Here is a 19,121-nt window from a genome sequence, read left to right as displayed (position 1 = left end):
TGGAAATATGCTTATGAATAATATATGACATAACTGGAATATGTTTTATGCTACATATGCCATGTAACATATCTCTGTAAAGGTTATGATCTAGTGAATCTATTCATCTATTTGTATGCATGTGTCATTATCGTATTCAAAGTTATGAATATTGGCTGTATACTTGTTTGATTTTAAATAACCTTAGTAAGGAATTTGCTCAGCTTCTTTAGAAAGGAATTTGCAAGTTAAGTGCCCAGTCAAGAAGCACTTAATGCACAATGAGTCTTGGAAGGCTCCAATCAAGATAAGAAGTCTACCTGAGGACATTCAAGGTAGCATGTGAACCATGGCTGCTGCCTATAAAAACTGAGTCATGCACGGACATGTGACTTGCCCAGGTGACTCCAAAACTTCATCTTGGAGCTGGACTTTGCATAGGAGAGAGGGGGAGTCTTCACCCACAAGAGAAAGTCTATTTAAACCCATGGGAGACCCCTTCATTTTGTCTTCAGCTGGTTAAAGAGATAGCCTTTCCACCCCCACGGATACCTGAAAGAAACTGGAACAAAGGACAGTAACAACAGGGGGTGTGGGTGATTGCTGGACGCAGACTAGAAGGACACTAGTCTGTAAAAGGAAGCTTACTGGAATTCCTCTAAGGGTGAGGAATTTTTTATCTGTATTCAGTTTTCTTACTGTATTAGACATAGACTTGCATGTTCTATTTTATTTTACTTGGTAATTCACTTTGTTCGGTCTATTACTACTTGGAACCACTTAAATCCTACTTTCTGTATTTAATAAAATAACTTTTTACTTATTATTTAATCCAGAGTAAGTAATTTATACTTACTCTGTAATGCTTGTGGGGGGACGGGGATGGACAGCTGTGCATATCTCTCTACCAGTGTTATAGAGGGCGAACGATTTATGAGTTTACCCTGTATCAGCTTTATACAGGGTAAAACGGATTTATTTGGGGTTTAGACCCCATTGGGAGTTGGGCATCTGAGTGTTAAAGACAGGAACGCTTCTTAAGCTGCTTTCAGTTTAAGCCTACAGCTGTTAGGGGACGTGGTTCAGACCTGGGCCTGGGTTTGCAGCAGGCTAGCGGGTCTGGCTCAAACCAGGCAGGGCACTGAAGTCCCCAGCTGGGAGGGCAAGGAAAGCAGGGGCAGAAGTAGTCTTGGCACATCAGTTGGCAGCCCCCAGGGGGATTCTGTGATCCAACCCCTCACAGGGGGCAGCTGGGGTCTAGCTGCTTGGCTTTCTTGTCAGTTTCATGGCTCCATGCATAGAGCCGTGAAATTGACAAAATATCCAACAGCTGATGTAAGGAATGCAGTGTCTGCACAGACAGTGTCTCCCCTTAACTAGACCGACATAAGCCCTACACCTCTCATGGAGGTGGAGTTATTATGTCTTTGTAGTAGGGCACTTACATCGGTGGGACAAGGTTGTAGTATGTACACTGACATAATTAGGTCAGCGTAACATGCCTCACATCGACCTAATTGTGTAGAGTAGACCAGGCCTGAGAAAGAGAGAAGAAAGTAAGAATTAAAAGGGAGGCATGTGATTGTAAAAGACAAGACCACAAAGGAGGAGGCAACCAAAATATGAGGAAGTGGGGGGTGGAGAGTGAAAGGGAGGTGGTCAAAAAGAGAAGAGATAGCAGACAGAACAGCAGGGAGAAAAAGGAGGACAAAAACAATGAAAATTAGGCAGGGAGACAGCTTAAGTCAGAAAAATCTCACTCCCTTCACTCACCCACATCAATAAAAAAAAAGTCACTCAAAGAGCTACATCTAACCTGACAGCTATGTTCTCCTCTCAGACCATTTACCTGGCTTTAATCATGATGATTCCTGTCCCAGGACACGGTGACCAGGTCCTGTACTCAGTCCCTATGACAGCATAAAAATTGCACTGAGTTAGCTTCCCTACTCGAGGCACCCCATAATCTTTAGAGACTAGCCACAAGATTTAAGGAACATTGTTCCAATGGAAAAAAATATAAATACAATCAACGTTTTGAGGATAGGTATCTCTCTGAATGTATTTTCTTTAGCATGACTGTCAGTTTGCAGTAGAACTTGCTGTGTATCATTTTACAGAATATATTAACAAACTGGTTGTGATTTGTGTTACATTAATACATGCTATCATGTTCTAACTGATGCTGGTAGCAACTGATAAGGATGAAACACAATTTCAACCATATTCTCATGAGCAGTACTTATTCATTTGGGTAGTTCTACCGAATGAAATGAAACTACTCATGTGAGCATGGATTGTAGGAATGGGCCCTGGATTAAAAATGAAAATATGTTGCTCTACATGGAATTTATGCTGAATAATGCAATAGGTTTAACCAGTGATGATTTTTATTTCAAAGGATGAGGTTTTCAGAAGTACTTAAGTGACTTAGGGGCACAAGTCCTATCTACCTTCAGTGGGACTCATTCTCTAAAATCAATTGGGTGCTTTTGAAAATACAACCCCAAATCAATCTATTTAACTTCTATAGTGAATCACTTTATTACAGGCAAAAGCTAGAGGAAGGCAGAAGTAAGATTCCAATTTTTCTTATGGTAATCACAGACCCCTGTGTTTTCTGAAGTTTCCATAAATGCATTTTTAGCACTTTAATTACTGTTTTTCCATTCCTAATAGAAAGTCTGTGAAACATTTTCCATTGTCATTATCGGAGCCTGATTGCTTCATTGGTTCCCATTTGCCCCAAGGTGAGAGTTAATTTTAAAGCAGCAGTACATGGAATCTCTTAAAGGAAAATGTTCAAACTCAAAATGGAGGCAGCTCTTTCTTTTTTACTTTTAACTAGAAAATCTTTGAAGAATGGCAGAATTGGAAGTGCGATAGAAACAGGTATCATTTTAGTTTTTCCTGAAACTACAGGAGAAATTATCCTAATTTCCCAGCCGATAATAGAATTTTCTTAATGCTCATGTACTGCTTAGTTTTATTATCTGCTTGATAAAAACTTGCAGCATTAACTTTGCTACACTAAGTGAATAACCAGTGAGTGTCTGGTGTTCTGCATTTATGGTTCAAATATACCATTTGAGGGGAAAATGTTAAAGCAGGGTTCTAATACATGTATATAGCATCAGCAAATAACATAAAGATTAATCTGATGACATCATTTAAATACCCTTTAATGAGAGAGTGATTATGGCAAAGCCCACTTGACAAAGCCCTGGCTGAGATTATTTAGTTGGGGTTGGTCCTGCTTTGAGCAGGGGGTTGGACTAGATGACCTCCTGAGGTCTCTTCCAACCCTGATATTCTATGTATGAAAATTTGTATCAGCAGCTGCAAGGATGCCCCTTGAAATTTTTCAAATGGTATGTACAACTGAATCACTCTCACTTGTTCTCTCATACTTTTAGAAGGTCTTGAGGCTGAGCGAGTCCTGCAAGCAGAGCGGGCTGGAAGCGGGGCAAGGCTGAGTGGGGGAGCCCTGGTGCAGGAGCCAGCCCCTCAGCAGTGATGAGGAGGAGTAGCACTGTTCTCCACTGACCACTCAGGATTGGTCCCCCAGACCCTCCATTTTGATGGGGTAGAGGGTGGCAATGCCAAAACTGAGTGAGTGACATTGAGATCCGGAACATGGGGAACACAGGGCTAATTGGGCTTGGCCCCTGCACCCCTCTATTATAATGGAGAGGTTGTGGGCCAAATCTGAGTGGGCAGTGGGGTTGCCAGCACTGCTGCTCCTCTCTGCTGCTATGGGGCAGGCTCCTGCACCAGGGCTAACTGCCCAGGAGCCTGTGCAGCCTCACTCCACCATGGTATGCATTGTGCATAACGTGTATGGCTGCGGGCACACAAAACTGAATAAAGAAAAGGAGTACCTGTGGCACCTTAGAGACTAACCAATTTATTTGAGCATGAGCTTTCGTGAGCTACAGCTCACTTCATCGGATGCATACAGTGGAAAATACAGAGGATATTTTTATACACACAGACCATGAACAAATGGGTGTTTATCACTACAAAAGGTTTTCTCTCCTCCCACCCCACTCTCCTGTTTGTAATAGCTTATCTAAAGTGATCACTCTCCTTACAATGTGTATGATAATCAAGGTGGGCCATTTCCAGGACAAATTCACTTTAGATAAGCTATTACCAGCAGGAGAGTGGGGTGGGGGGAGAGAAAACCTTTTGTAGTGATAAACACCCATTTTTTCATGGTCTGTGTGTATAAAAATATCCTCTGTATTTTCCACAGTATGCATCCGATGAAGTGAGCTGTAGCTCATGAAAGCTTATGCTCAAATAAATTGGTTAGTCTCTAAGGTGCCACAGGTACACCTTTTCTTTTTGTGAATACAGACTAACATGGCTGTTACTCTGAAAACTGAATAAAAAATAAGGACTCTACAGGATTTTAGGGCATCCATCACTGTAATACTAGACACTTAGGCATGATCCACAAAAATAAATAGGTGCCTAAATCCTGCTTTTAGGCTCCACTGTGCTCCACAAAGCTCCTGCTTGGCTGCCATCCAATCCTGTAGGAACCTGAACTCACTCAGCACATAAATTCTTGCAGTAAAAGTTCCCAAGGCACCAAAATTTCTGCATCTGTGCATGCTGCTGCCCCAATGTAAGCACCCAGACCCCTAGCTCCAGCCTGTGTGGAGGAAAGTAGATGCTCCTCCGTCTAATTTACGTATGGGGGCTCATCTTGTAGGCCTGCTTAGAGCCCACCTAGATTTATACATAACAGAGGAGGAGGAGCACAATCTCCTTCATAACCTTTAGCTTAGTGGTTGGGGTTATTCTCTTGGGATGTGGGAGATCCTGGTTCAAGTCTTCCCGAACCCCTGAAGATGAGAAGGGATTTGAACAGGGATCTGCCACCTCTCATGTGGCCTAACCACTGGATTATGGGATATACTGATGTGGGTCTCCCTCAATCTCTCCTATTGAAGTTGTTTCATTTGAATTAAATATTAATTGGGGCAGAGAGTGAGAGAGTCCAGTGGGCAGGGTGCTCACCTGAGAGGTGGTAGTGCTCTGCTCAGATCCTCTCTCTTCCTCAGGCAGAGTGGGGACTTGAACTGGTGGTCTCCATCAGGTGAATGCCCTAACCACTGTGCCCCGGACCCACACCACTCCCTGAAGCAGCCAGCATGCCCCTGCGGCCCCCAGGAGGTGGAGGGAGAAACGTGGCTCCGCACACTGTTCCTGCCTGCAACCACTGCCCCCTCAGCTCCCATTGGCTGCAGGTCACCCTTCCATTTCAGCCCCCACGTGAGTTAGATAGCTAAACACCTATCTTCCCCCTGGTTCATAGATAGCAAGCAGAGAGAGGTGCCTCACTGCAGCCTGGACTTAGGCACCTATCTCCATAAGGGGGTTGGGGGTGCGGCGTGGGGTCTTAGGACACATCCCCCTCTTTGGCATTTCCCATTGGCTAGTTTAGCACATCCCAGCCTGACATACTTGCTTTTGTAGATCCCATTCTAAGGCACCTACCTTGCCCCATGTATTGTATAGGAAACCTAGGAGCCGAACTCAGATTTTGTGGATTCCAGTGTTTTTCCTGTGATTTTCTAGGCACTAAATCCCTTTGTGGATCTGGGCCTTAATATACAGCATTATCTGTAAGTAATGTTATGAGAGGCAAAGTGGTCCACTGGATAGAACATTTCACTAGGACTGAAGAGTCATGCAGTCTTTTCTTGACCCTACCACTGACCACTTGTGTGACTTTGGGCAAGTCACTTCACTTCTCTGTGCCACTGACACCCTTTATCTGTCTTGTTTATTTCAACTGAAAGTCCCTGTCCCAAGAGCTATCTCATACTACATCTTTGTACAGTGTCTAGCACGATAGGGCCCTGATCTCAACTGGGACTCAGGCACTACTGTAATCCAAATAATTGTGATAATATCAGATTATGCTCCTCATCAAACCTGCTCAAATGTCCCTCATTTCAAGAAACGTCACTTATTTTAGTCCCCAAATTATCTGTGTTTCCCATGTATTTTATGTTGATACTTGTGGCCACTAGTTGGTTATAGCACTCATCCAGATCAATGGGAGTTGAGCAGCTTTCCCTTATAGAATACACTAGAAACAGATTAAAAGGTTTTCATGAGCAAATCAGTCTAACCGGCTGACCAGCTGGGAGGTATGGATGGGAAACTATGATCTGCGCTTGGTTGAAATAATGGCTGTACCAGAAGAGATAAAGGGAGGGTGTGTGTGTGTGTTCGTTCCCAATTTCTATTTCCAGGCAGAAGATCACACACACAAAAATAGTAGAAAACATGGTGCACTGGACTTTGCATTTATTAATCCATAACATATCTATTTCAACAAGTTAATTATCACAAGTTAATTTCTACAGATCATTTCTCTTTTCCAGCCTCTTCACTACAGATTTTCCACAATTCAAATGTGACCTAGAGAATCTCACCATATTAATTAGAATAGATTAAGGCTAATCCCTATTTCTATCACTGCCAGCTAATATAAATGACCATTTTGTATGAAGCTAGCTGACTAAAGAAAATGTTAAATCATGAGGGGGAATGTAGGTTTTGTTGTTTTTTTTTTAAAAAAAGATGAGTGGCCTGCTCTAGAATTGTTCGATTTCATATTTTACAGCAGAGGTGGGCAAACTACAGCCCACGGGCCACATCCGGCCTGTGGGACCCTCCTGCCCGGCCCCTGAGCTCCTGGCCTGGGAGGCTAGTCCTGGGCCCCTCCCCTACTGTTCCCCCTCCCCCAGAGCCTCTCCTCGCCACGCTGTCGGTGCAATGCTCGGGGCTGTGAGCTCCTGGGGCAGCGCAGCTGCAGAGCCCAGCCTGACCCAGTGCTCTGGGCTGCGCGGTGGCGTGGCAGGCTCCAGCCGGGCTCCAGCCACTGGTGCTCCAGGTAGCGCGGTAAGGAGCCAGGGAGCGGGGGGGTTGGATAGAGGGCAGGAGAGTTCCGGGGGGGCGTGGACGGTCAGAGGGTGGGGAACAGGGATCCCGGGGGGGCAGTAAGGAAGGAGAGGAGGGGTTGGATGGGGTGGCGGGAGGCAGTCAGGGGTGAGGGTTCTGGGGGCAGTCAGGGGACGGGGGGGTTGGATGGGGCAGGAGTCCGGGTGGGGGCATCAGGAAGCGAGAAGTGCGGGCCAGGCCATGCCTGGCTGTTTGGGGAGGCACAGCCTCCCTTAACCGGCCCTCCATACAATTTTCTGAAGCCCGATGCGGCCCTCAGGCCAAAAAGTTTGCCGGCCCATTTTACAGAAATGATTCTAGAAGAACAGCATAATAAAACAACCTGAGATTATCTCTCTTCCTGTACCATACCACCACCACAAGGGCTTGAGCCCAATACTGATATATAAGAAGAGGAGCCACTGTCAGGGAGTTCTCTGTAAGGATCCCACAGCTTTGGAATTTATTCTGCCATTCAGTCCATAATAGCCCAATTCTGATGATCTTGAAGGCATGCTGTAAAGATAATATTTCCCCACAACATTTGAAAATGGTGTTTGGGGGGAATGTAAGGGTGGTGATCTGTGGGAGGGGAAGGGGGATATGAACTTTCTGGTTGCTTGGTTTGCTGTTAGGGGTAAGATTGAATTGTATTCCTGGACTTTAGTTAGGCCTGGATTTTGGGTTTGTTGTATTATGAAGTTATATTAAGGCATCTAAGACAAATAGGTGGCACCCTCTTTCAGCTTTTGAATAAGTCTAAATAACAATAACAGTAATAATGACTAATATGTATACAGAACCTTTCATCTAAAGAACTTTGCATATTTCATGATCTGATATGTAATGTAGTGTCTCTATATATGAGTGCTAAGAGTGGAGAGGTAAACTAACCACAGATAAAAGCAGTGAGAAAAAGGCTTTTATTCAACTATTAAAAAACCTTTGTTTTATAATTATTAATATACCTGATATTTAAATAAAGTATGAACAAATCTTATTTATAATCTGTATTTGTTACCTTTAAAAGACCCATTTGTGTTTGGTCAACCTTCTATTATCTGCATTTTTGTTCTTTTCCAAAAGTGGTCCCCAGATATGATAAAATCTGCTTGATCATGATATAGGTCTGTCATTTTTCCACTTAAAATTTTTTCCCCTGCTTTATTTCTGCATGCCATGCATATTGGGTGATCTGTGCTTTCCCAAAAGTGAGTTCTTATATGTTAGGCTGCTCATGGTAATAGTGTTACTAATGGGTCTGTTAAGGTTTTTTCCCACTTTGAACTTTAGGGTACAGATGTGGGGACCTGCATGAAAGACCCCGTAAGCTTTTTCTTACCAGCTTAGGTTAAAAACTTCCCCAAGGTACAAACTTTGCCTTGTCCTTGAACCCTATGCTGCCACCACCAAGCATGTTAAACAAAGAACAGGGAAAGAGCCCACTTGGAGACATCTTCCCCCAAAATATCCCACCAAGCCCGACACCTCCTTTCCTGGCGAAGGCTTGTTAAGAATCCTCACCAATTTGTACAGGTGAACACAGATCCAAACGCTTGGATCTTAAGAACAATGAAAAATCAATCAGGTTCTTAAAAGAAGAATTTTAATTAGAATCATAGAATCATAGAATATCAGGGTTGGAAGGGACCCCAGAAGGTCATCTAGTCCAACCCCCTGCTCGAAGCAGGACCAATTCCCAGTTAAATCATCCCAGCCAGGGCTTTGTCAAGCCTGACCTTAAAAACCTCTAAGGAAGGAGATTCTACCACCTCCCTAGGTAACGCATTCCAGTGTTTCACCACCCTCTTAGTGAAAAAGTTTTTCCTAATATCCAACCTAAACCTCCCCCACTGCAACTTGAGACCATTACTCCTCGTTCTGTCATCTGCTACCATTGAGAACAGTCTAGAGCCATCCTCTTTGGAACCCCCTTTCAGGTAGTTGAAAGCAGCTATCAAATCCCCTCTCATTCTTCTCTTCTGCAGGCTAAACAGCAGAATCCCAGCTCCCTCAGCCTCTCCTCATAAGTCATGTGTTCTAGACCCCTAATCATTTTTGTTGCCCTTCGCTGGACTCTCTCCAATTTATCCACATCCTTCTTGTAGTGTGGGGCTCAAAACTGGACACAGTACTCCAAATGAGGCCTCACTAATGTCGAATAGAGGGGAACGATCACGTCCCTCGATCTGCTCGCTATGCCCCTACTTATACATCCCAAAATGCCATTGGCCTTCTTGGCAACAAGGGCACACTGCTGACTCATATCCAGCTTCTCGTCCACTGTCACCCCTAGGTCCTTTTCCGCAGAACTGCTGCCTAGCCATTCGGTCCCTAGTCTGTAGCGGTGCATTGGATTCTTCCGTCCTAAGTGCAGGACCCTGCACTTATCCTTATTGAACCTCATCAGATTTCTTTTGGCCCAATCCGCCAATTTGTCTAGGTCCTTCTGTATCCTATCCCTGCCCTCCAGCGTATCTACCACTCCTCCCAGTTTAGTATCATCCGCAAATTTGCTGAGAGTGCAATCCACACTATCCTCCAGATCATTTATGAAGATATTGAACAAAACCGGCCCCAGGACCGACCCTTGGGGCACTCCACTTGATACTGGCTGCCAACTAGACATGGAGCCATTGATCACTACCCGTTGAGCCCGACAATCTAGCCAGCTTTCTACCCACCTTATAGTGCATTCATCCAGCCCATACTTCCTTAACTTGCTGACAAGGAAAGAAAAGGTAAAAGAATCACCTCTGTAAAATCAGGATGTTAAATACCTTACAGGGTAATCAGATTCAAAACATAGAGAATCCCTCTAGGCAAAACCTTAAGTTACAAAAAGACACAAAAACAGGAATATACATTCCATTCAGCACAGCATATTTTACCAGCCATTAAACAAAAGGAAATCTAATGCATTTCTAGCTAGATTACTTACTAACTTTACAGAAGTTCTGAGTCTGCATTCCTGATCTGTTCCCAGCAAAAAGGGATTTTCACTGATTGACCAGTGGCTTTTTCCTTTAGACAGCTTTTTGCTGAGAAACACGACAGGATGGAACTTTTGATTTGGTCCTTTTTGCATTAAGACTGCTCCCACACCACTCTTGGATGCATTTGTGATTACTAGGAATAGTTTGTTAAAGTTTGGGGCCCTTAGCACAGGGTTAGACATGAGTGTCACTTTAAGCTGGTTAAAGGCCTTAGACACTTTTTAGTTTACTGAACGGCATTTGGCTGTTTTTTTTTGTTAGGTCTGTCAGTGGGGCAGCGATTTGGCTGTATTGCGGTACAAATTGCCTGTAATATCTGGCCAAGCCTAAGAACGATTGGACCTGTTTTTTTGACTTTGGGACAGGCCACTTTTGGATATCATTTACTTTGGCCTGTAGGGGGTTGATAGTTTTTTGACCCACCTGGTGTTTAAGGTAAGTTACTTTGTTGAGGCCTATTTGACACTTTTTAGCCTTAACAGTTAGTTTTGCCTTCCTTATGCACTCGAAGACTTTTTTTTAGATGTTTTAGGTGTTTTGCCCAGGAATCCAAAAATATGGCCACACTGTTAAGGTAGGCGACTGAATATTTTTTCAATTTCGCTAGGAGACCATTTACAAGTCTTCAGAAGGTGGCGGGTGCATTTTGCAGCCCGAAAGGGAGCACATTAAATGTATACAGCCCGACATGTGTGGTGAAGGCTGACTTTTTCTTGGTGGATTTATTTAGCAGTACGTGCCAGTACCCCTTGGTTAAGTTCAAGATAGAGATGAACTGGGCCCGTCCCAGTTTTTTTAATAGTTTATTTGTGCGAGGCATTGGATCGTTGTTTGAGCGAGTTACAGCATTTAGCTTACGGTAGTCCACGCAAAAACGTATCTCCCCATCTGGTTTGGGAACTAGAATCACTGGAGATGTCCATGCACTGCCAGAAGGGCGGATTACCCTCATTTGTAGCATACCCTGGATTTTTCATTTTATAGCAGTTTTAGCTTGAGGAGACACCCAGTAAGGTTGGGCTTTAATTGGGTGAGCATTACCTGTGTCAATGGAGTGGTATGCCCGGTTAGTTAGTTCTGGGGTGCCTGAGAACGTCGGCGCATAGCTAGTGCACAGCTCTTTGATCTGCTGTTGCTGCATATGCCCAAGGGTTATGGAGAGGTTCACCTCTTTCACGCCACCATTACTTTTTCCTTTGTAGTAGACACCTTCAGGCCACTCAGCGTTATTTCCTTCCTGGGTGTAAACTGACAAACCTTTAATTCTTTGGAATAAAAGGGCTTTAGAGAATGAATATGGTACACATTAGGCTTTTGGTTGGAGGTGGGGAATCCTATGAGATAATTAACAGCTCCCAGGAGCTTTTGGACCATGAATGGCTCTTCCCACGACACTTCCATTTTATGGGCCTGGAGCTCCTTTAAGACCATGATCTGGTCTCCTACTTTGAAGGAACGCTTTTTGGCATGTTTATTATATTAAAATATTATTATTATTTTTTGGCTCTTTTTGAGCATCCTTTAGGTTTTTTTTAGCAGGGGCTAAAGAGGTTCGGAGGGTGTTTTGTAGGTTGGTTACAAAGTCCAGAATGTTAGTTTTTGGAGAAGGTGTAAACCCTTCCCATTGCTGCTTTACCAACTGTAATGGCCCTTTAGCCTCGCGGCCATATACAAGTTTAAATGGTGAAAACCCTAAACTGGGATGTGGTACAGCTCTGTAGACAAAGAGCAACTGATGCAACACTAGGTCCCAATTATTGGAGTGCTTATTTACAAATTTATGTATTATGGCCCCCAAAGTTTCATTAAACTTTTTCACCAGGCCATTTGTTTGATGATGGTAAGGGGTGGCAACCAAGTGATTTACCCCATGAGCTTTCCAAAGGCTTTTTATAGTTTTTGCTAGGAAATTAGTTTTTGCATCTGTGAGGATATTGGAGGGCCAACCTACCCTGGCAAAAATGTTTGTTAGTGCCTGGCACACACTTTTATCCCTAGTGTTGCTTAGAGCTACTGCTTTCGGCCATTGGGTGGCAAAATTTATGAAAGTTAGTATGTACTGCTTTTCTGGGGGGTGTCTTTTTTGGAAATGGACCCAGAATATTGACAGCTACTTGCTGAAATAGAACCTTAATGATGGGGAGTGGCTGTAGAGGGGCTTTGACCTGTTTTTTTTTTTTTTTTTTTTTTACTTTTTGGCACACCTTACAAGACCGGACATAGGTAGAAACATTTTTGCCCATTCCCTTCCAGTGGAATGATTTTTTAAAATGGTTTTTGGTTTTGTTTACCCCAGCATGGCCACTAGGATGATTGTGGGCTAAGCTTAACAGCTTTACCCGGTATTTAGTTGGAACTACCAACTGTCTCTGAGGATGCCAGTTTTTTTGGTGTTTACCAGAAAGAGTTTTTTGTATAAAAGTTTGGTTTTTTTTACAACAAACCAGGATTGATTAGAAGAGCTGAGAGGTAGTGGGTTGCTTCGTGCTGCCGTTCAAGCTTTTTGGAGGCTTTTATTTGCTTTTTCTTTGGTTTGGAACTGTTTTCTTGATTCTGGAGACATTAGTTCCTTATTGGATTGTGGACCTGGGCTTGGTTCCTTTGGAAGCAATGCAGGTGATGGGCCTGTTTTCGTTGACTGTGAACCGCTTTTCGCTGGTGCACTATGTTGGGGTTCAGGCTCCGGCTGAGCCTCTTGTGTAGGGTTATTTGTTGCTGCCGGTGCAGGTTTGGTGGGGCCCTCTGGTGTTGGGGTTGCAAGTACTGGATTCAGTGCTGGTAATGGTTTTGGTGCTGCTTGTTTTGCTGGTTTCGGTTTTGAGACTGGCTTTGTTTGGGTTTTTGTGACTGGATCCACTACTGCTGTTGCAGACATTGGCATGGGGTCTGGTTCTATTACCTTTGACCGGCTTTTGGTAGAAGTTTCTGAAACAGAGCTATGTGTGACAGCTTGCTTAACCTGGCTGTGAGTGACCATTCCCACCCTCTTGGCTAGCTTTACATGATTGGCCAAGTTTTCTTCCAACAGCATGGGGATGGGATAATTATTATAGACTGCAAAAGTCCACGTTTCTGACCAGCCCTTGTACTGGACCGGCAACTTGGCTGTAGGCAAGTCAAAAGAGTTTGACTTGAAGGGTTGAATCGTCACTTGGGCCTTTGGGTTGATTAAGCTGGGGTTCACTAAGGATTGATGGATAGCCGACACGTGTGCTCCAGTGTCCCTTCACGCGGTGACCTTCTTTCCGCTCACACTCACAGTTTCCCTCCGCTTTGAGGATATCTGGGAGATATCTGGCCTGAGGACCTCTGGTGTGATTCCGGTGCAATGAAAAACATTGTCCAGCTGACGGGTCACTGGGGCGAGGTGGGTTGCCAGAGAACGGTGTGGCGGGACGATAAGGTGTTTGGAGTGTTCCTTGGGGTGTATTTGGGGCCTTGGGCTGCCCCCGGTAGTAGGGTGTGGTCTGAGGTGGTTTCTTTTGGTATCAGCTTCAACTGCGACCAGGGTTGTTCCTCTTTCCTCTCTCCATGCGTTTTGTTCCAGTTTGCCCCTTCTGATATTTGCCCCAACTGCTACTAGTTTTTTTCTTTTCTTCCACCTCCACCCATTTGGCTTCAATCTCCCCCGCCTCAATTACAGTTTTGGGATTTCCATTTATGATGTATTTTTTTATTTTCTCAGGAACACCCTTTAAGAACTGCTCCATTTGCATTAGGAAGGGCAACTTTTTTGGAGATTTAACACTTGCTTCTGATATTTAGGCATCCCAATTTTTTACAATGTGGTAGGCATGTTGGGTAAATGACACGTCTGGTTTTCACCTTAGGGCTTTGAACCGCTGATGGGAATGCTCGGGTGTTAGTCCCATTTTGATTTTCCCTGGGTTTTAAACAGTTTATATTTGTTCATGTGTTTCTTAGGCATTTCAGCCGCCACTTCTGCTAAGGATCCACTGAGCTGCGGCCTCAGCAATACCATTTACTGGTCTGTAGAGATGCTGTACCCAAGGCAGGCCCTTTGGAAGTTTTTAAAGAAGGCCTCAGTATTATTGCCTGCCTTGTAAGTGGGGAACTTTTTGGGATGGGAAGCGGTACCTGGAGAAGGATTGCTAGGGTTTGTTGGTATATTTTGCTGAGCCTTTGCCTTTTTTATTTTTAGTGCATGCTTCCACTCTTTCCTTTGCCTTCATTTTTTTTCTTTCCCTCCATTTTTTTTGCCTTCATAGCTTTTCTCTGGGCAGCCTCTAGGGCTTTTTCTGCCTCTTTCGCTGTCTTCAATCTGGTTAACTTTAGTTTGTGTTGTGCCTTGGTTTTTGTCATTTTAGCCTTTTTGTTTTTAACTAACTTTACACCTGAGAGTTACAAAGAAAACCACAAAACAAAACAAAAAACCTGGCTTGTAAAATTTTGCTGGGCTGTAACGTGATACCTATGTTTTTAATAGCTATTTTCAGCCTACAGAAAAATTATTAAAAAAAACCCAAAAACTAACACCTTTGTCTCCAGGCAAATAGAAAGAAAACCCTTTAGCTGCTCTTAGTTTAAAAAAAAAAAAAACTTTTCAGGTCTGTGAAAAACTAGTGACTTTCCCTGCAGGAGGTTAACTACCCTGCCTTTAGGTAGAGATAACTCCAGCTCAAAAAAGAAAAATCCCTTTGTTATGCCTGCTGCTTTGTCCCCCAGGCAGAGACACAGAATTTAGAGCTGCAATCCTCTTTTACAAAACCTTTTAAAATCCTGCTGTGCTTCTGCTTTAAAATGATCTCAAAAAAATTTCAAAATGATTTCAAAAAAATCTCAAAATGATCCCACCCCTCTGCACTATGTCAAGTTTCCTTCCCCTCTCTGAACTCTAGGGTACAGATGTGGGGACCTGCATGAAAGACCCCGTAAGATTTTTTCTTATCAGCTTAGGTTAAAAACTTCCCCAAGGTACAAACTTTGCCTTGTCCTTGAACCCTATGCTGCCACCACCAAGCGTGTTAAACAAAGAACAGGAAAAGAGCCCACTTGGAGACGTCTTCCCCCAAAATATCCCCCCAAGCCCTACACCCCCTTTTCTGGGGAAGGCTTGATAAAAATCCTCACCAATTTGTACAGGTAAACACAAAGCCAAACCCTTGAATCTTAAAAACAATAAAAAAGCAATCAGTTTCTTAAAAAAAACTTAATAAAAAAAAGGTTAAAAAATCACCTCTAAAATCAGGATGGTAAATACCTTACAGGGTAATCAGATTCAAAACATAAAAAATCCCTCTAGGCAAAACCTTAAGTTAAAAAAAAACACAAAAACAGAAATATGCATTCCATTCAGCAAAGCGTATTTTATCAGCCATTAAACAAAAGGAATCTAACGCATTTCTAGCTAGATTACTTACCAACTTTAGAAAAGTTCTAAATCTGCATTCCTAATCTGTTCCCGGCAAAAGCATCACACAGACAGACAGACCCTTTGTTTCCCCCGCTTCCAGCTTTGAAAGTATCTTGTTTCCTCATTGGTCATTTTGGTCAGGTGCCAGCAAGGTTATCTTAACTTCTTAACCCTTTACAGGTAAAAGGGTTCTGCCTCCAGCCAAAACAAATTTTATAGCACTGTATACAAAAAGATGGTTACCCTTCCCTTTATTTTTATAACAGGGTCCTGCCCCAAATCAGTCTCTTTTGGACTGTAACCTAACAGTCACTGTGGGTTCTGTGGAAAACCTAACTTAAGTGGTCTGAAAATTCTACTTGTGATATCAATAACTTAATGGATGAGATCAGATTCAATTTCTTATACAGAGATAGGCAATAGTACTGCTGAAAATTATCTACTGTTAGAGTGGATCACAAATTGAATATGAGACAAAATATATTGCAGTTGCGAACAAGGATATCATTCTGAGGTGTCATATGTAAAACTCAGGAGGTAATTTTCCTGTTCTACTTGGTACTGGTAGGCTCAGCTGCAGTATTGTGTTCAGTTCTGGGTACCACACTTAAAGACAGATGTGGACTAAATGGAGAGTCCAGAGGAGAGCAACATAAATGATAGAAGGTTTAGAAAAGCTGAGGAAAGGTTAAAAAAACTGGGCACGTTTAGTCTTGAGAAAGACTGACGGGGGGTGGGTGGGTCTGATAATAGTCTTTAAATAGGTTAGTGGTTGTTATAAAGTGGACAGGCTCAGTTGTTCTCCATATCCACTGAAGGCAGGACAAAGAATAATCTGCTTCATCTGCAGCAAGGGAGAGTTAGGTTGGAACGTTTTCCTGAATATCTATCTATAAGGGTAGTTAAGCACCGGAATAGGATTCCATGGGAGGTTGTGGAATCCCTTTCATTGGAGGTTTTTTAAGAATAGGTTAAGCCAACACCTGTCAGAAATTGTCTAGGTATACTGGGTCCTGCCTCAGTGCCCGGTGCTGGACTAGATGTCCTCTTGCAGTCCTTTCCAGCCCTACGTTTTTATGATTCTGTGCCGATATCTGTCTCTTCCGATATCTGTCTAGCTTACATCCAGTTAAATGCATGCAGGACCAAAAGATAACACAATACCACAGTAAGAACGTGGCATATTGGTCAGAGGACGCTACTGTGACTGTCTTGCAACTCATGGCTCTGTTTCTGTCCCCACTTCCTTTGATTTGTGGTGAAGAGATTGTTGCAGTTCTAGTTCTAAATGTCATGTGAGGTTAAAGAAATATTGTACATTGATTTTAAACTACTGAAGTAAAAATATGCACCTACCCCCAAAAGACAGTGAACAGACCAGACAGAGCTCCCCAACAGCTGGTGCTGCCTAGAGCATAACTATTCAACAATCAAAAATGCACATCTCCTCTAAAGGGCTGCTAGGTTTTATCATGCACATAGTCAAGGAATATCTTTAGTGGTTGTTGATGGCTTGGGAGGGAGTGTTGCTTTACCTTTAGAGTCACAGACAGGGATTTCCCTACACCCCCCCATAGGGGTGTTTACCCCCCTGAATTTCCCCAGCACCCCCGCCTCCATTTTTGTGAACTAGTTACATGCAGTGTTGCCAATTTTGTGATTGTTTGGAAATTTGAATTGAAATTGAAACATGAATACACACTTTAAAAGCATATAAAGTATATGATAAAATACATGTATCTGAAAAAGTATAATAGATTTGAAAAGTATGAACATAGACTAGCTTCCTTATACAGCTGTTGTTTTTTATGACCATGTCAGTGCATTCATTTCGGTGATGTTGGCCAACCTAATAATATCAAATTCTGATTTGTAAGCAAAGTCTAAATGAGCTTTCCCTGACAGCTAGTGATGAGCTGGGGGCTGGAGGGAAAGGCTTCAGGACCAGATTGGATTTACGTTCACACCTAATCTACCATGGTATCCAGCAAACAGAGCTGTGGTGCCCAAGTGATAGATTTTGGTTGGGGTTGGGTTATAAATCACTTGAATGCGGGGGGTAAAGAAATGTTGTTATTCTTATTGTATGAGTAAAGGGCAGTAGAACTGTACTTATCCTCTGATGATTGAGGGCATCAAGAAAGAGGGTGGGGGCAGGTGTTTTGCTTGATGGTCTGCCTGAGTCACAAGTACTATTAGACCTGCCCCTCTCCACTGTTTAAAGACAGAGCTGATTAGGCTCCATAGATAGGCTTTTGTTCTGTTAAGTGATCACTACAGCTGAAATCACTGAGAATCAGGTCTAAGTGCTTAGACCTGCTGTGGGACAGTGTTTCTGTGGAAGAGACGGCCCAGTCTGCACTAGTACCGAGATTCCCCCACTGAGAGCTCAGCTGAAATCACTGAGAGCTGGGTGGAACCTTAAGAGACCAACTTGCAACGGTCACACTGGCAGGTGGCAGCAGAAGGTGATGGCTCAGGGCCATTGGCAACAGATAGATGGAGTGAATGGCAGCACAGTGAACAACCATGGCCAGAGCGAACAGTGATCAGCTGGAGGAACAGCAAGGTGCCTTCTTGCCCCACATCTGGGAGGTGAACTCATGTGAAAGCACCTCTGAACTCTGAGTCTCCACTGACCAAGGACAACACCGGTGAGTGTTAATGAGGCTATTAAGAATGCTGGAGACACAACACAGTTCATGCGAACAAACATGGCTGTGGCATCATACTTTCTATTTAGGCAAGAGATACCACACACCACAAACTGGAGGCCAATGTTAAGAGCACTGTCACTTGTTCATTCTGAAGCTGAACACTGGTTCCGAACAAGATCAGCAAGTGCTCGCTATCTTTCTGCAAGAAACTCAACTGACTGGCTAGACGCATGTGGTGCAGCAGTTGAAAAAGTGAAGAACTCTCTCACCACATTCAAAAAATGTGCATACATGGCTGATGAATGCACCAATGCAAATGGTCATCAAGTATTAAGTCATTGTGTACGTTATCTTGATGTCAGTCATAGGCCAGTAGATGCATTTCTAGATGTTCAAGTTATAGAAGACAGTTTGGCTGCATCTGTGACAACCCACATCTTAGAAGAGTTAAATGCTTGTCAATTGGACCCCAAACAGATGGCTGCTTGTGCATTTGATGGAGCTGCAAACTTCTCTGGAAGACATGGTGGAGCACAAGCTTTGCTCAGAGAAAAGTGTAACCCTAGTCTCTCCTATACACACTGCAGAGGCCATGTACTCCAACTAGCGATAGTACGAGCTGCAGACTCTTCAAAAGACATTAAAAAAGCTATAAATGTAATGTCTTCATTATATTCTTTTTTCAGCAAGAGTCCAAAAAGACTGAATATCTTGGAAAATATAGAAGATACACTGGGACTGAAATTCAAATTAGTCCAACCTGGGAAAGCCCTCTGGCTTTCTCATGAGTGATCCTTGGCTGTTGTCTTAAAATTATTCTAGCCATTATTACTGGCTTTGGAAAGTATCTACCAAGATGGGATGGATCTAAGTAGTGAGGCTGGTGGATTACTTTTGCTTCTACATTCAGAGAAAACTATTGCCATTCTCTTTCTTGTAAGTCTACTGTTGAAACCACTTGGGTCATTAAACAATGCAATCCAGGCATCTGCTATAACAGTAGTAGATCTTTGTCCAGCAAAGCTTGTCCAGAAGCTACATTTGGATCAATCAGAGAGCTATTGATTGAAAAAGTACTGGAAGAAGCAAAGACTTCAGTCCAGAAGTTGACTAATGAAGGCATTTATACTGAATCCTTAAGTGAAGAGG

The 19,121-nt window shown here is 43.2% G+C and overlaps 1 long non-coding RNA gene across 3 annotated transcripts in view; it reads left to right on the top strand.

The window, feature by feature from the left end:
• Positions 1-324: 324 nt before the first annotated feature.
• Positions 325-19,121, top strand: part of LOC140908151 (uncharacterized) — a 149,422-nt gene continuing 130,625 nt past the window's right edge. Inside the window, exon 1 of one of the 3 annotated variants that reach the window (XR_012157784.1) lies at positions 325-643. This is a non-coding gene — a long non-coding RNA (uncharacterized lncRNA). The remainder of the gene's footprint in view (positions 644-19,121) is intronic. The other 2 variants (XR_012157783.1, XR_012157785.1) reach the window with 2 other exon arrangements.

This window comes from Lepidochelys kempii, chromosome 3, assembly GCF_965140265.1.
Source record: "Lepidochelys kempii isolate rLepKem1 chromosome 3, rLepKem1.hap2, whole genome shotgun sequence".
Lineage (NCBI taxonomy): Eukaryota > Metazoa > Chordata > Testudines > Cheloniidae > Lepidochelys > Lepidochelys kempii.
This window is presented reverse-complemented; position numbering and strand designations above follow the sequence as displayed.